Consider the following 25,979-nt stretch of genomic DNA (forward strand, 5'->3'; position numbering starts at 1 on the left):
CAATGTTACAGGAGGCCTATGGAGAGTCTGTTCTTCCCTACAGCACAGCTCGAAGGTGGTTTAAAATGTTTAAAGAGGAGAGATAATCAATTTCAAAGGAATGTGGACCCGGTTCCAGTTACTGCCCTTACGGAAGAAAACATAAACACTGCTGCTGTCATTGTTCGATGAATAACCTTAAGATTACTTTCTGAAATACTGAACATTTCATTGGGTGCCACCCACACGTTGGTGACAGAAAAATTACACATGACACGTGTTTGTGCTCGAAGATACGGAGTCTGATGAAACTTGGCTACATCATTTTGATCCTGAGAGCAAACAGAGCAAAGCTCAGTGTGGAAATCTCCTTCATTAACAACCCCCACAAAAGCAAAGGTGGTTGCTTCAGCTGGGAAAGTTATGGTCATCTCATTCTATGATATTGATGGAATGTTTTATCAGCATGTTGTACCTGCACACACATCAGTAACTGGACAATACTACAGGGATGTCCTGAAAACATTGCAAACCCACATCAGGCGCAAAAGAACACATTTCCGTGAAGCAGGCTGGATGCTGCACCACGATAATGCGCGGCCGCATATTGCCAATGTTGTAGCTGAATATCTTGCAAAACTCAACAGGGAAGTGCATCCCTCATCCTCCCTATAGTACGGATTTAGCCCCATGTGACTTTTTTCTATTCCCTAACATGAAGGAACGACTTCGTGGGAGGCATTATCAATCAGCAGAAGCAGTGGTGAAGACTGCAGAGGCGATTTTGAAGGACCTCTCAAAGAATGGTTTCCAGCTTGTATTTGAAGACTGGCAGAAATACTGGGACAAGTGCATCACATTCATGGGAGACTACTTTGAAAGGACCATCAAAATTATGAGAATTAGTAAAGATATGTTGTAAAAAAATTGTGATCATTCTTTATTTAAAAAGCCCTCGTATTAGCAACGGAGTAACAATAAATGCTAGCGGTCTGGCGGCACGTTAAGGGTTAACTGAATCACATATTTGATATTAGTAAAGTTGAGTAAATTATTGTTCAAGAACTTGAATCCAAAATTTAAAAAATACCGTCAAAATATCAGCGTTGGTATTACTGTTTGGCGCGGTGGCCGTGCGGTTCTAGGCACTACAGTCCGGAACCGCGGAACTGCTACGGTCGCAGGTTCGAATCCTGCCTCGGGCATGGATGTGTGTGGTGTCCTTAGGTTTAAGTAGTTCTAAGTTCTAGGGGACTGATGACCTAAGATGTTAAGTCCCATAGTGCTCAGAGCCATTTGAACCATTACTGTTTCGCTTGTGCGCGTATAACATTTGATCAAATTTTTCTTCGTATAGTGGGAAAAATGATCACACCTAATACGGTCCATACAAAGACATAATCAGTGTGATCTTATAACATTATAAATTTCTTTTGTAGAATAATTATGAAATATTTCGTGGTCTTACGCCAACGAAAACTGAGCGAAAATTTTGCTGCTATAGTTTCAAAGCCTTGAAGCATATCCTAAGCTCTCCTCGTGACAACTGCAAATGGCCGCTGTAGCTTTCGGTCTGCAGCCTATGTTGTTTCGTTACGTTTCTGATTTTCATTTCCTTCAATAACTTTTTTTAAGGCGAATCGATTTTGCAGTACTGACCTGTAATTTTGGTCATTTGACTCTCATTTATGAGAGATCATTCAATAGGGCTGTTTCATTTCCTCTCCTTATTAGTGGTGAATGTCACGCAGATAGCCAGGATTTTTAGAATATAGGACAAATAGAGGATTCATAGAAGATATCAAAAGTGTTACACAAAATGTACAGGGAGTTGCTACGATAGGGTCGCAGTGAACTTGCTAAAACATTTATTCTTCAAATTTCGAGACACTGTTTTTTACAAGACGTCAAAGAAAGTAGAGGAACAGATGGAGAATGATTCTCTGTTCAGTGAATTGACAGACGATTGGTGCAACGTTTTATGAATATTCCTCATTATCTTTAGCTTGAGCGTTTCGATGGCTCAGTGTTCAGGCAACCAATCCAAGGCTATGGGGTTCAATCAAATTGTTGTACACATTCAGCGGTGGATTCACACGCACCAGTGATGTCACAGTGCCGTGAACGGCCCGTGATTGATTTTTCACAATGGTCAGTATTTCTTCCGACGTATGGCAGTGCACTTGAGCGGCCAAGATGGCGAAGTTCTCGGACAACGATCTTTCACTAGTTGCTGTGATTCTGGATGAAGAATAAACACAAGTGTAAAATCGCAAGTGGGTCCATCAGGCGAGGAAAAGTAGAGGAACAGATGGGGAATGCTTCTCTGTTCAGTGAATTGACAGACGATTGGTGCAACGTTTTATGAATATTTCATAATGTCAGAAAATTCATTCAACTTTCTATTGAACAAGTCGGAAAATCATCTGAAAAAGAGAAACACACACCAGTGAAGCGTTATCACACCAAGAGAACGGTTCGCCGTTCGCTTGAGGTTAGTATTGACTCACACGCGAATAATGGCAAAACTTCGACAGTTTGTTAATAAATATCTGAAATCAACATTCATTCGCCACCGTTAGTCAAAAAATGCATACATCAAATCTAATATATGTTACATAAGTAAGACTATGTAAGAAATAAAGATCTGATTTATTTGTTAATTTAAGTATTGCAAACCACGTTGAAAAAAAAGTCATTTACACATTCAAATGAATCGCGACTCTCATATAAAACTGAAGTCGTAACTAAATGTGAAATTTTCTTTTAGCTTCGTTTTTATCCGGCAGAAAATACTTTGCAGTGAGCGGTTAAACGAAGTGATCACTGTCTCGACCAGTAGACGATGTTTCCATGAAGTAGATTAGTGACAGATTCCTTCGATTTGTTCCAGTAAATGGTTAGGAGAAGTTGACTACCGGTACTGAAGTAGAGTGTGTGCACTTCCTGCAGGGTAATGTAGTTCATAGTACATTGATACAGAAAAATGTGACAAGCTAGACGAACGACTACGGAAATTGCATAGTGCCAACAATGTGACCTTTTTTTTTTTTTAGAGCTGGAGCTATTCCAGATAAAACAACGTCAACGGGATGTAGTGGTGGCGATCGGGAGCATCTCATACTTTTCAATAATTTCAGTGAGATATGCCGTTACAGTACCAGTGGCAGTTTTCGCGAGAGTGGCGTTGGGGACCAGCTGTTTTGTTTTCTTTCATGGCATAGCATACTAAATAGAGGCTGTTGGTTTTAGATTGTGCGGATTGGGATTTTGTGATTATACAGTTTCAGGATTATTGCTGTCTATTCTAGTCTTAATGTGTTTTGTTCATTTTCACGCGGTACTGATTCATTACCGCTAAGACAACCTGTGAAATCTTCGCTTGTTATTTCGTCATCAATGTCAGTCCTGGACTCCCCCTCCACGAAGAAGTTTTTCAAAAACCTTAAGTGCTCCGAATATTTGTAAAGCATCATATTTTTTGCTGTTTTGGCTACTCACAGTTTTAGTTTTATTCAAAGACTTTCAGAAGTTATCTCTAATACTTCCCCAACTAGTTTTACTCGACGCCCAGGAACATAAAAAAGTCATTTTAGCGACCTGAAATTTTCGCATATCCCTACTGCCTATTATTTTTTTCATACATTTCGCTACTGGCGATGCGATACGCACAACTTCATTTACTTATCGCATGGGGGCATGGTATAGTTCACAAAATCGTAAGAGAAAACCGCAAGATAATTACAGACAACACGATGGGCGAAACGAGGTCTATTCCGACAGGTTAAAAATGGAAGAATATCGCTAAGGTTTTTTTTAAGTATGCAATTTTCTTACCTTTTCATGGGGAAAACAGTATTCAGGCTCTTCCGAACACCGGATCGCTATTCTTTAATTACAAAAAGTATATTCTCCATAATTTTGTTGGCTCTTATAGTCTCTCAGCGTAACTGTATTACTACTGATGTGGTCGGGGCATATGAAGGAACAGATACGGAGGAGCTTTTTTTTCAATTGAAATTTAAACAAAGCGCTTCAACAAGGCTCTTTGAATGTTCAGACAATTTCTACCACATTGTTGTTGACGAAGTATATCCACTAAAAACCTACTTAATGCGACTATATGAAGTCGATTAATTGAACGATCATTAACGTGTCATCATCTCTCGTTTGAGTCGTGCTAGGACATCAGAAAATAATTTGGGTAGACTTCAGAATAGGCGGGTTCAAGCGGCTCTAAAGTACGTAGATTTAATAAGTATGGCCACTTGCTCATTGCATAATTTTATTAAATAAGACGTCAGAAATATAAATAGATATAATCATGCCTCTCAATAGACACACATTACAAAATATAAAATTTGCATTTGCAAGAAGGAAACGCAACGACAGATGCGTTTCGCGTAGGACTAAAATTCACTGAATACTTCTGTTGAGGTTCGTGCCTGCTTTGGACATAGACATAGCCTTCGCTCTAAAAATAATCTTTTACCTAGCTTGGTTGTATCATTGATGTAAAATCAGTAATATACACGCATTTACTTACCAGTTGTTGTTATACCTGGTTCTGTTTTATTCCGGAGTTTGTTATTGTGCTCAGTGTTCATGAATTTAGGATGGAAGGATCGTACAACACAGTATTCTGTTTATGATGATAAAATGATGCACATCTCAAAAGTCAGAGGGTGCCGGGGCCATGAAGTGAAAAAATATCAGCCGAAAGAAATACGACGTCGGCGAGAACACGATCACGCCACGGGCGAGTGTCAACAATGCCCTTAATTTAAATTCCTACAGCCACACTCAACCATGTCGGCGAAATCAAGGAACCGATCACGACTCTCGCCGTCACTGGTTGTGTGAATATGGAAACATGAAAAACACAACACATTACCGCGCTTAATACAGTACAAGAAAACCGTTGGCATTCAAAACAGCTTCCAGTCGTCTGAATGGCTGAATACCACTTTTGTATGGTTTTCAAAGGAAGCTTTACCATTATCCTGACAAAATAGTAGCAAGTCTAGGTAACGACGATGGAGGTACATAGCGATCACGCTCGATTCTTCCCGAAGTAGACCAATAACATTGAAATCTCGTGACTGTAATGGCAAGGTAGATGCGAAAATTCGTCTTCGTGTTCAGAAAACTAGTCCCCAACGATGCGCGCTGTGTGGACAGGGGCACTGCCGCCTTGGAAAACAACGTTATACAATAGCCAAAGTTGTCATAGAATCATTGGCAGTAATGCGATCTTGCACGGTACCCATGGGCCCAAGGAATACCGATATGGTGCCCAAATCATCACCGAACTCCCAGCCATGTTTCATTCTTGGAACTTAAATTCGGCCAGAAGTTGGAGACAGCGTGCAACAGGATTCATCTTCCCAAATGACTTACTTCCATTGCTTCATAGTCCAGGTTTTATGGCTTCGGCACCAGGTTTCCCCATTACGGGCATTTGCACCACTAGGGAGTGGTTTTGGAAATCGAGCTCGCCCGGCAGTTCTCAGCCTGTCGGGCTCACTTCTTGTCTTCGTGCTGATAGGGCTCGCTTGTGCGTTATAAGGTACAGTGACTTCTGCAACTGTTGTCTTTCGTCACAATCATCTATAAAGACCGTCTACCACGATCACTCAACGCACAATTTCTCCCGCGCTGTGTCTTACCGAATGATGTTTTTCTGCTTTCCTTGTATGCGGTATGAATCTTCGATATGGTGATTGAGGCTGCCTTCGTTACGGAAGCATCCACCATACAAGCACCAACAATTTGCCCACATTCGAATTCACTTAACTCCGACAAATGCGTATGCAACTACACAGCACTCTGTACTGACTACGTCAGCATAGTGAGGAATTGCACCAGTGACGTTCGTGGTCAAATACAACAGCGCAACCCGCAGACCTCACTATCATCTTCGGTATTTATGTTCAAGCATGCATTTATCGCTTTTTTTCCGAGCCCTGTACATCCTTGATCGGTTGCAATGGTCGTTATCGCTTTGCACATGCATTTTTGAACTGCAGTGAAGCAATGACTGGCGCTTCGCTTTGCATCGACAGAAAATATGACATCGAGTATTGTTGGTCTGACGCCAGCAAGGATACAGCTATTTGTATCGATAGCCTTATGCCTAGTGCGTCACTTCTTCGCTAGGGGGTGCTGGTGCAAGCATCTGCTTGCGATTGCCCAAAGGTATCTCCACGGCAGTTCTTATCTTATCCCCTCTACGTACGTTCAGCTGTCATCATTTGAAGATCGCAAGGAAATGCAGAAAGACCGGACGAAGTTTTCACTTGGTAATTTATGGCAGATCACATTAAATGTAGATAAATGCAATATAATACCTAAAGTAAAAAGAAAGAATCCCATGGTATCAGTTTACAGAAGTAGCATTGAACACTCGTCGGTTTCATTTCTCCAGAAGTATGAGGGAGGAAGTATCTACTACATCTACATGGATACTCTGTAAATCACATTTAAGTGCCTGGAAGAGGGTTCATCGAACTACTTTCACAATTCCCTTTTATTCTAATCTGGTATAGCGCGCGGAAAGAACGAACACCTGTATCTTTCCATACGAGCTCTGATTTCCCTTATTTTATCACGGTGAACGTTTCTCCCTATGCAGATCGGTGTCAACGAAATATTTTCGTATTCGAAGGAGAAAGTTGGTGATTGGAATTTCGTGAGAAGATTCCGCCGCAATGAAAAACACCTTTCTTTTAATGATGTACACCCCAATCCTCTAACATTTCAATGAAACTCTCTCCGCTATTTCGCGATAATACGAAACGTGCTGCCCTTCTTTGAACTTTTTCGATGTACTCCGTCAATCCTATCTGGTAAGGATCCCACACCGCGTAACAGGATTCTAAAAGAGGACGAACAAGCGTAGTGTAGGCAGTCTCCTTAGTAGCTCTGTTTTGTCCTGGCAATAAAACGCAGTCTTTGGTTAGCATTCCCCACAACATCTTCTATGTGTCTCTTCCAACTTACGTTGTTCATAATTGTAATTCCTAGGTATGTAGTTGGATTTACGGCCTTTAGATTTGTCTGACTTACCATGTAACCCAAGTTTAACGGTTTCCTTTTAGCACTCATGTGGATGACCTCACACGTTTCGTTATTTACAGTCAATTATCAATTTTCGCAATACAAAGATGGCTTCTAAATCGTTTTGCAATTTGTTTAGGTCCTCTGATGACTATTAGTCGATAAACTACAGCGTCATCTGCAAACAACATAAGGGGACTGCTCAGTTAGTCTCCCAAATCGTTTATGTAGCAAAGGGCCTATAACACTACCTCGGGGAACGCCAGAAATCACTTGTGTCTCACTCGATGACTTTAGGTCAATCTTATGTGGTAAGGATCCCACACTGCTACGAACTGTGACCTCCCTGACAGGAAATCACGAATCCAGTCACATAACGGAGACGATATTCCACAAGCACGCAATTTCACTACAAGCCGCTTGTGTGGTACAGTGTCAAAAGCGTTTCGGAAACAATATATAGCCTATATTTATGGTTAATACAGTATCTGATAAAAATATGTGGACACGTATCAGCAGACATTAATATGGGTATGTGTCCACCCTACGCTTTTATGACGGCGTGAACTGTACTGGGGACTCTTTCAGTGAGGTGTCTGAATGTCTGTGGAGGAATGGCAGACCATTCGTCTTCCTCATGAGCCGAGACCAGAGACGGTAGCGATTTTGGACTCTGGGGTCCTGAGAGAAATCGACGTTCTAACTCATCGCAAAATTGCTCCCTTGGGTTTAGGTCGGCAGTCTGGTCAGGCTAGTCCATTTCAGCAATGTTATTATCCACTATCCATTGCCTCACAGATGCGGCTTTATAACAGGGTGCATTGGCATGCTGATAAAACAGTCATCGTCTGCGAACTGCTCCTCTGTTGTACGCAGTACAAAATGCTGTAAAATGTGTTCATTGTTGTTGTTATGGTCTTCAGTCCAGAGACTGGTTTGATGCAGCTCTCCATGCTACTCTATCCTGTGCAAGCTTCTTCATCTCCCAGTATCTATTGCAACCTACATCCTTCTGAATTTGTTTAGTGTATTCATCTCCTGGTCTCCCTCTACGATTTTTACCCTCCACGCTACCCTCCAATACTAAAATGGTGATCCCTTGATGCCTCAGAATATGCCCTACGAACCGATCCCCTCTTCTAGTCAAGTTGTGCCACAAATTTCGCTTCTCTCAAATTCTATTCAATACCTCCTCATTAGTTATGTTATCTACCCATCTAATCTTCAGCATTCGTCTGTAGCACCACATTTCAAAAGCATCTATTCTCTTCTAGTCTAAACTTCCGCTACACTCCATACAAATACTTTCAGAAACGACTTCTTGACACTTAATTCTATACTCGATGTTAACTAATTTCTCTTCTTCAAAAACGCTTTCCTTGCCATTGCCAGTCTCTACTTTCACCATCATCAGTTATTTTGCTCCCCAAACAGCAAAACTCATTTACTACTTTAAGCGTCTCATTTCCTAGTCTAATACCCTCAGCATCACCCGATTTAGTTCGACTACATTCCATTATCCTCGTTTTGCTTTTGTTGATGTTCATCTTATATCCTCCTTTCAAGACACTTTCCATTCCGTTCAGCTGCTCTTCGAGGTCCTTTGCTGTCTCTGACAGAATTACAATGTCATCGGCGAGCCTAAAAGTTTATATTTCTTCTCCATGGATTTTAATTCCTACTCCGAATTTTTCTTTTGTTTTCTTTACTGCTTGCTCAATATACAGATTGAATAACATTGGGGATAGGCTACAACCCTGTCTCACTCCCTTGCCCACCACTGCTTTCCTTTCATGCCCCTCGACTCCTATAACAGCCATCTGGTTTCTGTACAAATTGTAAATAACCTTTCGCTCCCTGTGTTCATATTCTTGCGTATTTGTCGTTTTCTTAAGCCCAATAAGGGACCACAGCTTAACCCTCGACAACAGCCCCTACCGTATCACTACCTCCTCCATTCGTGGCACTAGATGGCGAGTAACGTTCACCAGGCATTAAGCAAACCCAAACCCGTCTTCGTCATTCAGAGTCACTCGTTTCTAGCATTGGCGTCGCTCCTTAACAGCATCCCAAGCGTCGCTTAGCACTAAGGACAGAAAAGTGTGGCTTATGAGGGGCTGCTCGACCACTGTGGCACGTTCTTCTTAGCTCCCTACGCACACTCTTTGTGCTTGTTGGACTGCTGGTAACACTTGGAACTCACGATTGATTGCTTCCTCTGGACCGAGCGAGGTGGCGCAGTGGTTAGCACACTGGACTCGCATTCGGGAGGACGACGGTTCAATCCTGCGTCCGGCCATCCTGATTTAGGTTTTCCGTGATTTCCCTAAATCGCTCCAGGCAAATGCCGGGATGGTTCCCTTGAAAGGGCATGGCCGACATCCTTCCCCATCCTTCCCTAATCCGATGACCCCGCTGTCTGGTTTCCTCCCCCACCCCCAAACAACCCAACCCCTTCCTCTCGTTTCATGCGATTTTTTACATCTACCCACCACAATGCTCGACGTTCCCAACCCTTCAGTACGTGATGTCCGCCTGGTCTTGGTTTATCTGTGGCCCTTCCTTTGCTTTTCCACTTCACAATCACAACAGCAACAGTCGGTTTGGGCAGCTTTAGAAAGGCTGAAATGTTCCTGACAGATTTGTTACTTAGATGACACCCAGTGACTATACTCTCATAAGAATAGACCTGATGTAAACAAACACAAACGCGATGATTGGTCAGCAGCCCTAACTCTCGTACACAGGCGATGTTCCGCCCTTGGAAGTAGGTCCAACTTTTGTATTAGAAATCTTATTACCATGTCACTGTGCATGGAACTTTAATAGGCACTGAGTGATCAAAAAGTCAATATAAATTGAAAACTGAATAAATCACGGAATAATGTAGATAGAGAGGTACAAATTGACACACATGCTTGGAATGAAAGGGGGGTTTTATTAGTACAAAAAAAAATTACAAAAGTTCAAAAAATGTCCGACAGATGGCGCTTCATCTGATCAGAATAGCAATAATTAGCATAACAAAGTAAGACAAAGCAAAGATGATGTTCTTTACAGGAAATTCTCAATATGTCCACCATCATTCCTCAACAATGGCTGTAGTCGAGGAATAATGTTGTGAACAGCACTGTAAAGCATGTCCGGAGTTATGGTGAGGCATTGGCGTCGGATGTTGTCTTTCAGCATCCCTAGAGATGTCGGTCGATCACGATACACTTGCGATTTCAGGTGACCCCAAAGCCAATAATCGCACGGACTGACGTTGAGGCCTGGGGACCTGGGAGGCCAAGCATGACGAAAGTGGCGGCTGAGCACACTATCATCACCAAACGACGCGCGCAAGAGATCTTTCACGCGTCTAGCAATACTTTTTTTTTTTTGTTTTAATAAAACACCATGTCATTACCAAGCATGTGTGTCAATTGTTACCTCTCTATCTACATTATTCGGTGCTTTATTAAGTTTTCAAATTTATACTGACTTTTTGATCACCTGGTATTCTGATGTTTTAACAGCCATCAACGTTTTTCTTTATCGTACTTTAGCTAGTAATTTTTGTTTCAAGAATCGTGTACAGTCATAGTCTCTGTAATGGGCATAAACGTTGCTTGTGCTGTAATTGTCTCGCTGTTCATACTTACCGCGAAAATGGATAAAACTGCATCCTGCTTCTTAGTGAAACACGCGCGCGGATCACCGTTAATGGTTGGAAAGAAATTGTTCTTAATGTTTTCACAAAATTACAGAGAAAAATCAGCTTTGATGTTTTTTGAGAAACAGTATGAACTAAATGCAGGGTGTTCAAAAAGTCTCTTCGCAGTGCCGTATCGTATGCCGCAGTGAATATACCCGAAATGAAACTCAGTGACATACAAGTTATTAATTTATTGAATATTCATTTTTACTTAGAAATTTTCACATTAAATGTTGAAAGTGTCCCCCCTGTTGTTGAATACACAATACAATTCGTCTAATCATGTTTCCAAACACAATCTGGAACATTTCTTCTGTAACAGAAGCAGTGAAAGTGGATATTGCAGTTTTCAATTCATCAATGCATTTTGGACAGTTTTTATACACAGTTGCTTTCGCTGCACCCCAAAAGAAAAAGTCAGATGGTGTTAGGTCAGGCGATCGTGGAGGCCAAAGTCCCTGTGGAATTATGCTATCACCAAAAACATCAGCATGCAGTGACATTGAAACGCGAGCTGTATGCGCGGTTGCACTATCTTGTTGAAAATAACCGTTACGTATTTCACTTAACACAAGTTCTCCTATGAATGGATACAGAATATCACTGCAGCATCGTTATGCGTTTATTGTTTCGTTCAGAAACCCAGGCAGGCGAACAATCATACGGCAGGCCGCGGCTAACAATCGTACGGCACTGCGGAGAGACTTTTTGAACACCCCGTATAAGCAAGAGACATTAAACGATAAGCGTGGCGTAATCGTTAGCGTTAGAGACTTGTAATAGGAGTGTGATTGAGAGCGACGGTTCGAAACTCTATTTTTTTGTTCGCTTTGAATACCTAAATCGTTTAAATACGAAATTCATCAATTATATGGTAGTGAACTCATACTTAACCGTCGTTTATCAAGAAAAATGCACGTCTTCTAGTTTCTAATAAAATATCGCACTAAAAAATTCTGATTTTCATTGAAAATACACATTATTAATTATCGATCTTTTATAAAAGATTGTTGAAGTTAAGAAATCAGTACACGATTAAATTGTTCGGAGAAAAATGAAAAATCAAATACTCTTTGTTTGAATATGCCCATCGTTTTGTAGGACAGATGTGGTCTCACACGAGCCAGGGCGATAAGCATCGTAGAAACATAGGAAACAGAAATTTTCACGGCATCGAGCACACTGTACATATGCAGCACTTTTACAGTTGCCAGCTTGACACTGCAATCTCAACCCAACAGGATTGATCTGGAGCCAAGTTAAGGAATTTGTAGTGAGAAATAACAAGATATTTACGTTGCCAAACGTACTAGAACTAATGCACGAAACTTTGTTACACGTCTCTGCCGAACGACGGCGAAATGCAGAACATCCCGTCATAAAAGAGGAGAAGGACATGTGGGCTTTTTGGTGGCTTAGGATTTTGTTGCTGATCGCCACGTCATTAACGTAACAGTACTGTAATGTATTCCTCGGAGTCCGATATGGAAGGAGTTCAGAGATTACGAGGTAATACCTTCATTGGCTTTAATATTTAACAACGTGGTATAATCCCATTAGTGTGCTTTTGCTCCGCACATACCTCATGCAGAAAAATTATCAATGTTAAAGCCAGGAATTCTTACCGCTCTTGTTTTTAATTACAGTACTTGTTAGTTAAGACCGATCGCCCAACAACCATATTGCATCAGTTTTACCCCATATTATTTCCTTCTGTTTCAAAATTAAACGACATCCAAAGCTATATTGTTCTCTGCTCGTCTCTTTTTTACATCTTTACAGCAACTGTTCATATCACTGCAAGTTAGTTGGATCACTTGCCTGGCCAGTGCTGTCCAAGATAAAAACGCCGGTAAAGCTGTTGCCCCGTGTTATCGGTGAGTAGATGCAAGGGTAACGCACGGCTTAAAACTTATCCTCATTATCGTGCTTGACTGTATTCGAGACAGCTTGGCTTTCGCTCCACGTGAAACGAAATCCAATGAGCTTTCAGCAAACGCGGAAGAATACATAGTGTAATGTTTACATCAGGTTTATGCTTACGATGGAGTATAGTCGACGTTCTCCTGACGTGACCTGTTCTCCGGTTGTTGCTTTTCTACTGACAATATGATATTCTCCGCCTCTGTTTGCACTGACGGGTCTGCCTCTCGTGACATCCAGTGGTCAGTTCCGCTTTACATAAGGCTCTACGGATAGTTTTGATACAGTAGGGTATTAGGAAGGGGCATGAAATGGGACGAACGTGTAAATTTAGTATGAGACAAGGCGAATGGAAGACTTAACCTTGTTAGAAGGATTCACGGAAAAAACACTGTACCCGTAAGAGGACTCGTTACTGCGATCAGTTCAATAGAAATACTGGCACAGCGTTTGGAGTATTTATCAAATAGGCAAGATGGCTCAGAGATATGCAACCTAACAGTACAGAACATTCAATAGTGTTAACAGAAATCTCCGAGGACCATAACGGGTCTCTTTAGAAGAAATCTGTTTATGTTTGTCACGTTACAAGCAGTGCGCACTTTTCTTTCAACATACCGTTTTCACGCAGCCTTAGGCCAGAATTACTCCTCGTCTGTTGAAAATGATTGTTGAGTTGAATATACGACAACAATAAACTTTATTCCATCGAATGAAATATCCATCCTCGGTAAAGTTAGAGAGCCTATATTCGTGGACGGGCTTACAACATCATCGTGTATCTAGCGTGTTGATCAAGAGAATAAGATGAGATCATGTTGCGTACAGACAGTTTTTCCCTGACTTAGTACATGTCTGTAGTATACAGCCAATGGGCATAGTACATAAAACGTGGACATATGCACGTCTAAGACAATTGGAACTAAAACAAAATGCGGTTTGTGAGAGCGAGTAATAGTGATCCTTATTTACGAGATAAACAGAACTGAAATTCATCCGACCAGAGTAGCTCGTGCAGATGGATACCCGTCTATAGGAGAGCAATGTGTGCGCAAGCACGCTTGCAAAGTCTCACATATGGGCGCAGTACATGAGCTCTGTACGTATCAGTATTTTCCGAACCAGCAAGCAAATTGTGAAGATCTACACAGCTTGTTGCCCCCAAATTGATCCCTTTTCGCAATCAGACACCCTTTTCGTGATGCTCGTGTGATTCTGCAGACCAACAGTTGCTCTCAGCTCCCCACCCTCTCCTGATGGGTGTGAGAAGAAACGGAAGGGGACCGCCTGTTGGTTGGTTGATCTGGTGGAGGGGACCAAACAGCGAGGTTGCCGGTCCTAGCGGTTTAGGGAAGGAGGGGGAAAGAAATCGGCCGTGCCCTTTCAAAGGAACATTCACGGCATTTGCCTGAAGCGATATAGGAAAATCGCGGAAAATCTAAATCAGGATGGCTGGACGCGGGCTCGAACCGTCGTCCTCCCGAATGCCAGTCCAGTGTGCTAACGACTGCGCCACCTCGCTCGGTGTACGGCCTGCGAAGATATTATTGCTGCACCGCTACTGTTGTGAACAGGAGGCATCTGGCACGCAACATGCGAGTGCCAGCTGTTCACACATGTCAGCCTGTAGCACAGTGGCTACGAATTGGCGGTGAAGGCCCATTGTTAGGAGTGTTCGGTACACTGTGTGTTCAGACACACTTGTACTCTGCCCAGCATTAAAGCTCCTTCGCAGTTCCCCGCCTGCCCTGTTTACCAGTCTGCCCAGCCCACGCCGCCCGTCATTTGTAATGAGGGGTGGCCGCCCAATCCCACGACATCTGGGCGTGGTCTCACCTTGGTTTCGACACGTGTTGAGGTACTCACCACAGCATTCCTCGAACATGTCGATTTGGGAAGAGGGCAACACCAGCGTGCGACTGTGGCGATCCGGAGGGTACACCCCTCTTCAATGATATCGCAAACACAGGCTCACGAGGGTTGTGCCCGCCATGGCAGTGAGAAGGGTCCAGAGAAGTATGGTATTAAGATCAGTGGGTGCCTATAGAACATCTCCAGGGGGGGCCCTATTAGTCATAATGGGGCTCTGCCCTCTGGACATCAAGATAAGAGAATAGGCGGCTTGGTATTGGGCCAAGAAGGGAAATTATGAGAAGATTGCGGATATTATGGGTATTAGGGTGGGGGATAAAAGAGAGATAAGGAAAAGAGGGGAGGAGCTCTGGCAGGAAACTTGGGAGGTAGAAGAGGCTAGACGAAGAACCTTCCACTTTCTACCTGATGTGAGGGAACGACTTGGACTGAAGTACCTTGAGCCTACACGTGGTCTGATCCACTTTCTCACTGGCCATGCACCCTACCCGACTTATTTATGTCGATTTGGGAAGAGGGCAACACCAGCGTGCGACTGTGGCGATCCGGAGGGTACACCCGAGCATGTAGTTTACGAATGTCCCCTCTTCAATGATATCGCAAACACACTACGAGACAGACTACCCAACCGTGACACATACCAACTACTCAGACGAGAGGAAACTTTTCAGACTTTAAACACCTTGGCAAACGAGGTATCTCGAAAAGTTTTAATTGACTATTTAGGAGAGATACACTAAAGTGACAAAAACCACCGATTGCGTCCAAGAGCCCTACTTCCATGCCGCCTGTGCGTGGAAGTTGGAATCCGCCACGTGCAGGACTAGGGGGAGTGGGGAACAACCACCGATTGTGACACACACCAGATTTGACGTAGGATAAGTTAGTCAGTAGGACTTAGTTACAGGAAATTAAGATAGGGACTGCAGCGAATTTAACATCGAGGCCTGGCCAGTGCCAGGGGCATGCTCTTCGGGTTTAGCTCGAAGAGCAAGGCTTGAGAAAGTAGGTTTATATATCCTCACTGGCACACATGTGACGCTGCAGAATACATATACCAATTAAATTAGTTATAGGAATTAGGTATAAACAGTATATGTAGATATTAGATGCCCATTGTTTATTAACAACTGTAGCTCACTTAATAAAACTAAACTAGCTGCAAAATTTAATATAAATGTATAACTGTTAGGACCCACTAATGGATTAAGGAAGTGGGTTAATTTGTATAAATATAATGGTTTATTAATAAAGATTAAAAAAAAAGTCGTGCAGTTTTCCAAATGCTCGTGCCGAGCCTCCAGGCCATTCAAATCTGCCTTCGGTTAAACTCAGGTAGGTAACGCGCCTTCCCATTCTCCAGACGGACAGCACGCCCACTGATACTACATGCACCGTTTGCGTGTGTCTGACTAGTAATCATTCCTCCCTAGGTGACGCTGCTGTCGCGTGGACGGGTTTATATCGATAGTAGGTCGATGATCATAATGTTCCGGCTGATCATATATTATCTTCGCTTTTGTAACACATTCGGGGAGAGCCTTATTCACGTAAGAGAATTATGTTCTGCAATTTTGATGTTATTTATATTTAAGACCGTGCTCTCCCAGTAATGAGTTCCTTCCATTTGGTGAGTTCATTCTGATTTAAAAAAGGAAGATGAAATTGCTACTAGAGAAACAATCAGCAGTGATATTTGTATTGCTTCTTGAAAGTTGGACGTCTGTGATTTTGCTGTGTGCATCCACAGACACCGAGTCTATGATATTATACTGCTGACCATTAAAATTGCTACACCAAGAAGAAATGCAGATGATAAACGGGTATTCATTGGACAAATATATTATACTAGAACTGACATGTGATTACATTTTCACGCAATTTGGGTGCATAGATCCCGAGAAATCAGTACCCAGAACAACCACCTCTGGCCGTAATAACGGCCTTGATACGCCTGGGCATTGAGTCAAACAGAGCTTGGATGGCGTGTACAGGTACAGATGCCCATGCAGCTTCAACACGATACCACAGTTCATCGAGAGTAGTGACTGGCGTATTGTGACGAGCCAGTTGCTCGGCCACCATTAACTAGACGTTTTCAATTGGTGAGAGATCTGGAGAATGTGCTGGCCAGGGCAGCAGTCGAACATTTTCTGTATCCAGAAAGGCCTGTACAGGACCTTCAACATGCGGTCGTGCATTGTCCTGCTGAAATGTAGGGTTTCGCAGGGATCGAATGAAGGGTAGAGCCACGGGTCGTAACACATCTGAAATGTAACGTCCACTGTTCAAAGTGCTGTCAATGCTAACAAGAGGTGACCGAGAGGTGTAACCAATGGTACCCTATACCATCATGCCGGGTGATACGCCAGTATGGCGATGACGAATACAAGCTTCCAATGTGCGTTCATCGCGATGACGGCAAGCACGGATGCTGTAAACAGAACCGGGATTCATCCGGAAAAATGACGTTTTGCCATTCGTGCACCCAGGTTCGTGGTTGAGTACACCATCGCAGGCGCACCTGTCTGTGATGCAGCGTCAAGGGTAAACGCAGCCATGGTCTCCGAGCTGATAGCTGTTGCAAACGTCGTCGAACTGTTCGTGCAGATGGTTGTTGTCTTGCAAGCGTCCCCATCTGTTGACTCAGGGATCGAGACGTGGCTGCACGATCCGTTGCAGCCATGCAGATAAGATGCCTGTCATCTCGACTGCTAGTGATACGAGGCCCTTGGGATCCAGCACGGCGTTCCGTATTACCCTCATGAACCCACCGATTCTATATTCTGCTAACAGTCATTGGATCTCGACCAACGCGAGCAGCAATGTCGCGATACGATAAACCGCAATCGCGATGGGCTACAATCCGACCTTTATCAAAATCGGAAACGTGATGGTACATATTTATCCTCCTTACACGAGGCATCACAACAACGTTTCACCACGCAACGCCGGTCAACTGCTGTTTGTGTATGAGAAATCGATTGGAAACTTTCCTCACGTCAGCACGTTGTAGGTGTCGCCACCGGCGCCAACATCGTGTGGATGCTCTGAAAAGCTAATAATTTGCATATCACAGCATATTCTTGCTGTCGGTTAAATTTCGCGTCTGTAGCGCGTCATCTTCGTGGTGTTGCAAGTTTAATGGCCAGTAGTGTATATTATCTTCGTTTTTGTAACACATTCGGGGAGAAACTTATTCACGTAACAGAATTATGTTCTGCAATTTTGATGTTATTTATATATAAGATCGTGCTCTCTCAGTAATGAATTGCTTCCATTTTATGAGTTCACCCTGGTCAAAAAACGGAAGATGAAATTGCTGCGAGAGAAACAACTAACAATGATATTTATATTGCTCCTTGAAAGTTGGACGTCTATGATTCTGCTGTGTGCATACACAAATTCTTGAGTCTGAGGTATTACCTCGAATATAGTAGGCTCGCGAGCAGTTGTAGAGGGGTGTCGGACGCAGGATGCGGTGGAGAGAAGCCTGCCGTGATCGTGCTAGTAGTGCCGGCGGAGACTTTGCTATTAATTGAGGATTTTTTAATAATTTGCCTTTTCGCTGCACGTAGTTGTTAGTTGCTTGCGCGCAGGAAGAATTTTGTCAGATCTGTGTAGGGATACCCTCAGAGTAACATTCGTATCTTTGTTGTGACCAGAAGCGTTATTATTGAGTGTAGACATTGTGGAATAATTAAAAGTTTTTGTATAAAGTTTGTCAGCGTTTAAATCATCAATTTTCTGAATATAATAAATTTTTTATTGGTTTCTTTCATTTTTCTTTACATCGTTTAATGTTGGTTGACCAAACCCCTCCTGATCATTCAGTTTCTATATAAAAAAGTACGGCAGTAGTTGTTGCAATTAGCGCATGCATTGCACTCTGCATGGATCGCAATATTGTTTTTTTTTTTTTTAAAAAAAAACATTTTAGGCCGTTGCTGATCATGCAGTTGCAGCGGTAAGCCGAGGTAAGTTGTCTGCTGCAGACAGGAACACTGCAGAACAGTTGTTAGGAGACGTTAAAGGAGATTTTAAAGCTCGCAAAAAATGGGTCAAATGGCTGAGAGCACTATGGGACTTAACTTCTGAGGTCATCAGTCCCCCTAGAACTTAGAACTACTTAAACCTAACTAACCTAAGGACATCACACACATCGATGCCCGAGGCAGTATTCGAACCTGCGACCGTAGCGGTCGCACAGGTCCAGACTGTAGCGCCTAGAACCACTCGGCCACTCCGGCAGGCTTAAAACTCGCAGACAGATGGTTGTGAATTGATTTCTTTATAATTCGTGGGGGGAGTAATTAATTTTTCTGTTGCTATTTCTTTTTTCCTTTTCTATCAGAATTCCATTATTGCCAGAGACGGAACGTCAAACGCATATTTCCTTACATGTCATAAAAAAAAAATTAGGAACCCGTTTCATTCTTGTCACAAATATTTCACCGTTTTTCCGAACACTCTGCTATTTCCGAGAGAATGGTTAGGCAGGAAATACAGCTTAAGTACAGCTTAAATTGCTGCAGGTAAAACGAGGAGCAGTCACTCTTGTGGTCTTGCTTGTCACCAGTTCTTTGCTATTTATTCGGAATACGTCGCGATTTTCGAGAGTGTGGTTATGTAGGAACTTAAAAGCACAACGTAAATCATATTTATAGTCTTATTTGTCACAAATCTTTAGCTGCCTTAACATCGCTTTCGTAAATTTGTCGGTCAAGACAAAGGTCGTACCCCAAGGCGAGGGTTGTTACGAGACCGCTTTCCGATTTCAACCTAGTGTCACATGTTCTTCTGACTTTTAGACACTCGTAAATTTAGATGTCCCTTCCATTTTAGATCGCTGTTTAGTCAAACCCGTAAATATTTAAACGCTGCCAGACGTTTCAGATATTGCTGGGTTCTCTCTCTTTGTAATAGGCATATCCATATTTAAAGGCCGGCAGCGGTGGCCGTGCGGTTCTAGGCACTTCAGTCCGGAACCGCGTGACTGCTACGGTCGCAGGTTCGAATCCTGCTTCGGGCATGGAAGTGTGTGATGTTCTTAGGTTAGTTAGGTTTAAGTAGTTCTAAGTTCTAGGGGACTGATGACCTCAGATGTTGAGCCCCATAGTGCTCAGAGCCATTTGAACCGTTTGAACCACATTTAAAGAGAGCTGTCACTCGTCACACCAAGTGCAAATTGTGTCCGAGTCATTCTGCATATCTTTACAGTCGTCCAAAGACGATATTTTTTCCTGTTGACAAAGCGTCATCAGCCATCAACCTAATATTGCTGCTGAGCCAATCACATAAATCACTTACGTATACTGAGAACAGATGATCCTGTTCGGCTTACTTAGAGCACACCCGATGTTGCATACGCTGCAGTTCAATATTTCAATGCGAGGTATTTGGTTCTGTTAGTAAAAAACCAGTTAATCCACGATTATATAAATAATCGAACTCCCATGTGTGAGACATTTACAAAATCTGATTACTTTACAAATGAGTTAATGTGTTAAATATTTGACGTTAAACGTGTAAGCGAGAAAAAAGTTTGCAGAAGTTTGAAATTAAGTTTAAAGTTTGTTGAAAGTCGCTAAACGTTCTCATTATGATACACAGGATGAGTATAATCTGGGTAATTTGCACTCCATTTTAAGCAAAAGCAAGTTTTTCACGCATGCTAATGTTTATGACGTCAAATCTCCTGAACTTTTGTGCCGCATAGGAATATAATTTTGGAGGCGTGTTCAGTGGTGCATGTGGCTACTGTGCTGCTAATGGCAAGGAAGTAATAAATCAAAACGTCGTGTCTGATGCTGAAGTTTTACTGCATGAATAACAAAAATGTAGTAAGCGATAAACTTTTTCCTGTCTTTATATTGTGGGGGGGATGTCACAGAGAAAAAGTTTCGTTAAGGGTTCAAACTGTATGTAAAATTTGCCGGAAGTCCCTGCAGTCTCGTTCTCAACTGCTAGATGAATATACTCCAGGTATTTGCGTGCCGTCAGATGTGCTGCCGCAAGACAAACGCACAGTTTCTGCCTGTAATACTTGCCTTAGTGTGTAAAACGATCAACATAAGATGTTTTAATTCGACCAATAATTACGTGAAATCTTGAAAATCAAATTTTTCTTGCCCCTGAATGACGTTAGATGAGCAACCTGCAATTGATTTCGGGTTCCGGAATGGTTGCTTAGTAATAAAGATTCTTCGAGCAACCACAAATCTATAAAGATTTTTGTTCAGTGGTATCTTCATTCTTAGTCGGCACTGTGATAAAGCGTCAAAGGCATTTCATAAATCTAAGAAGATGGAATCTACCTGTTCATCTGCATATACTGTCTGCTACATATATCGTGCGAATAAAGCAAACAAGCATTATGTCAAACGGGTCTCTTTTCCCTAAACCCTTCCTAATTCTCCGAGAGAAGCTTATTTACCTCCTTGAACGACACTATGTTCAGGTTAGGAACATGCCTACGATCCCGCAACAGGCGGATGTCAAGAGAGACAGTAAATGGAAAGCTCCGTAATGATTTGAACGTAATGAGTTAGGTAAAGACAACATTTGTAAGGAAGATTTAGCGGGCAGCCGAAGAGGACGAATGTGTTCGTAAAAATGAAGCATTTTCGTGAACAGGATGTATTGCGTCAATATGGCCACTTAATAAGATATCCTTGTCAATAAGCTGCTAACTTGAACTAAATCTTTTACAGAATCTGCTCAAGTACAATATATGATTTCTGACGTGCATGGAAATAATATAGTTAGAGCACTTTACACTGCTTGCAGGTGCCCCCTACAGTTCTGCGACATTTTTGAATCCTCGGAGGTGTGTCATCGTTCAGATAATATATCTTATCTCTTTTGTGTCTGGTATTAGATAAAACTTGTCCTGACTTCCTTATTCTCGGTTGAATTCTCTTCAAACTTTTCATAAATATTTTCAGTGCAGGGCTCCCATAATCAGTGTATTGGCAGACGCCGAGCCGTGCGAACGCGTCAGCAGCAGCAGCATTTGTATGATACTCAGTAATTTAGCTTAGTTTCTGTTTTTTTTTTCACATTCTTCTGCAAAGGAGTGAACTGTACCTGAGTATTTTACTGTGTGGACTTGTGGTTAGCAAATTACTGGAAGTTTTTGTTTTTGCGTGCATATCCTTGTATAAGGTGGCTTCCAAGTGTAATTTTCCCACCGTCTGACCGCCACGTCACGCCACTAAGTTTAAATCTCGTGCTGGTACACTGCATACAGTTTAGCCCAGTGCATTCTAGTTTGCATACTTACCTCGTGCAGTAGCTTTCGGGTAAAGCAGAGTTTCTAGTAACAGGTAACTGTAGATATATCCACTTCAGTAGATAAATTTATTTCTGTTTAAGGGTTTGCCGTCTCAGGGCATAGTGAAAAATCTGCAGAGCAGTTTTTAGTGTTTCTTTATTCTCCTCGTCATATTTTGCGTGCATTCCAAACTCAGTAGCGCCATTTCAGATATTATACCTGTTTTTATACACTACCATATCGCTAGGAACTGTGCTTGTTGTGAGCGGACACAAGGAGAATTAGCTACCGTCCGTAAACACCTGGAAGCAGCATTGCCTACCGTCGAAATGCTTCTGAGTTATGTTCAAAGTTGCGGCGGCATTGGGGTGTTGGGGACGAGACCTGCGACGCCTTTGGTGCCCTTGGAGTCCCTTGGTGACCCGGATGTCGCTGCATCTTTTGATTCGCAACACCTGACAGGTCCGCCCTCACTCAAGGGTGGGTGGGAGACAGTGGTGGGTTCGCGTGTCACTGGAGGATAGACGAAAGAGGGAGCAGGTCGCGCGGCTGGTTCCCTACGCTTTAGCAACAAGTAAGATGTGCTACCTAGTTTCGATGATAACTGTGGGCCAGCCCGAGATGCCTCTCCTGTTGGGCCGGCAGCCGATTTTCCTGCCCAGTCCGGACTAGTGCAGAGGGTGGGTATGGTTGTCATTGGGAGCTTCAGTGTTGGGCGGGGCCGGCCGCTGTGACCGATCGGTTCTAAGCGCTTCAGTCCGGAACCGCGCTGCTGCTACGGTCGCAGGTTCGAATCCTGAGTCGGGCATGGATGTGTGACGTCCTTAGGTAAGTAGTTCTAAGTCTAGGGGATTGATGACCTCAGATGTTAAGTCCCACAGTGCTCAGAGCCATTTGAACTTTTTTTTTTTTTTTTTCGACATGTGGAAGAGGCCATCCCGGCAGCTATCGAGCGCACTGGGTGCAACCGGCTGCATATAGTGGCCTGCCGCTTGGGTTCTGAGGGCATTCTCGGCTTCTTTCGGCGGATGGTCCATGAGGACTTCCTGGTGACAATTCTTACCTAGCTCCCAGTTAGAGACTTAGACTTCTACACAACTCCAGATATCCGTGATAGATTTGTATGAGCGGTTCAGTCGCCAACGTCCTTTTATACCCCAGCAGAATCTCTAAAAGTGCTCCCATTCTCAAATACTGAATGACTAAAGTATTGGTTTTCTCCCACACCCGCGCCTCTTTAATAGGCGTATGGTTCTTACCTCCACTGTGATTCTTTCTAGACAGATGTGTACCAAGTTTGGTTGAGATCTCTCCAGTGGTTTAGGAGCAGATGTGGAACATACATACGTACATCCATCGTTTTTTAGAATTTGTATGGATTTCACTTGAACGGATTCGTTATACGCCACACATTCACCCTTTCAATTGGCAGTATCCTGCTGATTTGCATATTTATGTTACATCTTTTTAAAGAGAGGAGAGAAGCTGCTGTCTCTCGTTCCTGGTTTGGAAGCGAAATGCTTACAAATCTCCTCTGTCGCGATTAGGTCACTCAGAAAGGCGAAAGAAGGGACTGTTAGTAATATACAGTTCCGATGTTAAGAGTGTGATGGCCCATCTTAGGGAAATATCATCACGGAAATGAAACGAACCGAATGTGTACTCGGTGTGTATCCCGGGAGGAATTGACCGTCAAGTTGAAAAAAAAAAAATTATCCCAGGTGTAATTGACAGCACAGAATGGAATCAGCTGAAGACCATCATCTACTTTGGCACCAACTGCATCTGTCGCTAGGGTTCAAAGACAATTCCCAGCTCTTTCCGGTGACTGGCAGAAGTGGTGAAGATTGCTACCCTCCGTGAGATCTGTTCACAGCTGTCGATTTGCAGGGTTCCTCTCGTCTGAAACCGAGAGGAGAGTCTAAACCAGAGGCTGCGCAGGTTCTGCGACAAGCGAGGCCTACTGTAGAGTGCTCGACCAAAGCTGCGCTGTAGAGGGTTGTAATTTATTTCTTTTTTTTAGGCGAAACTCCAATATCTTCTACATCAGATGACCCCCTGTGTTTCAACGGACCCAACAGCGAAGGCGTAAGTCTCTCGTAGGAAGCAGGTGCCGACCCATCACACCAGAAACTAGGACTTGATTGAAATTCGAAGCTAAGATCATGTGGATTTTCAGCAATGTGTGGATCGTAAATATCGCTGCCGTCGACCGTGCCGACGTCTAAACAATAAGATGTTTCAACAGTTCACCAGATTCAGACAGGGTCATTCACTGTTAGCCTAAACTAGGTGGCACAGAAATACCCCGAGCATACGGTGTCAGAATAACAGTCCCAGTATCGACTTGGAAAACAACTATCTTGCGAAGAAATGATGTTAACTTTGTTTGGCAACTGTCTCGAACCAAACAGTTCGATAACCCACACGCGAAATATTGTACAGCTCCTGATTACAAATATACCGAAACTTTTACAAAGTGCCACCAGTGAGAGAGGGATTAGCAACCATGATACAATTACGTTAAGAATGGCCATCAATGGCAAAATGGTCATCAAGAGATCTAGGAGAATATTTGTGTTTAGTCAACCTTATTTAAAAGACGAATTGAGGACATTATGTCCACTATAAAGTGATTAAAGCCGAAGGTCCTTATAAACCAATGTCTGGATAAGTACGTTTCAAGTAAAACATTAAAAGACGGCAAAGACCTACCATGGTCTAATGGTAACATACGCAGAATCTTGCTAAATAGATTACTACAGTCTCCCAACAAAACAGACAGTAGGAACGTGACAGAGAAAAGTTAATAGCAGCTCGTGTTTGCGTGACGCCTACAATAATTTTCCCAGCCTGGCGAAACTTCTTTCAGAAATCCCAGGAAGTTCTAGCGATAAGTAAAGTCTATGCACGAATTCAAACCTGAAGACAACAGACAGAAAGCAGAAATATTAAATTCCGGGTTTAAAGTGTATTTCCGCATGTGGATACTGCAATGTCAACGTTTAATTGTCGCACAGACTCACAAGTGAGAGATATTGATATAAGCTCCCCCGGTATAGAAAAACAATTAAGAGTGCATAAAGCTACCAAGGCATCACGCCCTGGAGAAATCCCAGTTGAATCTGAATACGCAGCGATATTAGAGCCTTTCCCAGACGATGTACAGAGGCATTCCGAAAAATTTAGACACACTCTCAAAGTCAATATTAATGGAACAAAATGGTATAAATGGTTCAAATGGCTCTGAGCACTATGGGACTTAACATCTATGGTCATCAGTCCCCTAGAACTTAGAACTACTTAAACCTAACTAACCTAAGGACATCACACAACACCCAGTCATCACGAGGCAGAGAAAATCCCTGACCCCGCCGGGAATCGAACCCGGGAACCCGGGCGCGGGAAGCAACAAAATGGTATACCTTTACAATTTTTGCACAGGAGGAAGGTTATTTTGTGTGTTCTAAGTGACCCCCATTAGCAGCCATACGACGCCGATGCCGCTGAACTGTTGTCTGAACTACGGCTGTTAGTGTTGTCGGGATGACGCTGCACAGGACGTCTCGATGGTTTCTTGTAGCTCGTTCAGAGTAGTTGGCTTCTGTTCATAAACTTCATTCTTCATTGTTTCCCGTAGGTATAAGTCAAGAGGTTTGATAAACTTCATAAACTTCATTTTGCATAGTTTCTCGTAGGTATAAGTCAAAAGGTGTAAGGTCTGGAGACCGTGGTGGGTACTCAACACCCCAAATAGATTTTCATCCAAGTCACCTCTGTGGTAGTGAGGCGGAGCGCCATCTTGTTGTATGCAAAATCTTTCATTTTCTAACACCTCTCGCATGGCATGTTTGCAGCATATGAAGTTGCCGGCCGAAGTGGCCGTGCGGCTCTAGGCGCTACAGTCTGGAGCCGAGCGACCGCACCGGTCGCAGGTTCGAATCCTGCCTCGGGCATGGATGTGGGTGGTGTCCTTAGGTTAGTTAGGTTTAATTAGTTCTACGTTCTAGGCGACTAATGACCTCAGAAGTTAAGTCGCATAGTGCTCAGAGCCATTTGAAGCATATGAAGTTACACCTCACCAGTTACAGCACCTTCAAAGAAGAATAGGCCAATCAAACCGCATAGTGTTGCAACACACTAACACCCGGTAGATTAACATGTTTGTAAACG

At 43.0% G+C, this 25,979-nt stretch overlaps 2 protein-coding genes across 2 annotated transcripts in view; one reads left to right on the forward strand and one right to left on the reverse strand.

Annotated features, from left to right (window-relative positions):
• LOC126260800 (ATP-dependent DNA helicase DDX11) overlaps window positions 1-25,979 on the reverse strand; it is a 302,773-nt gene that overhangs the window by 253,265 nt on the left and 23,529 nt on the right. The gene's annotated exons all lie outside the window — the stretch shown is intronic.
• LOC126260799 (endoribonuclease Dicer-like) overlaps window positions 21,489-25,979 on the forward strand; it is a 450,082-nt gene continuing 445,591 nt past the window's right edge. The window contains exon 1 of the mRNA XM_049958149.1: window positions 21,489-21,547. The gene's annotated coding sequence lies outside the window, so the exon portion shown is untranslated. The remainder of the gene's footprint in view (window positions 21,548-25,979) is intronic.

Source organism: Schistocerca nitens, chromosome 5 (assembly GCF_023898315.1).
Source record: "Schistocerca nitens isolate TAMUIC-IGC-003100 chromosome 5, iqSchNite1.1, whole genome shotgun sequence".
Lineage (NCBI taxonomy): Eukaryota > Metazoa > Arthropoda > Insecta > Orthoptera > Acrididae > Schistocerca > Schistocerca nitens.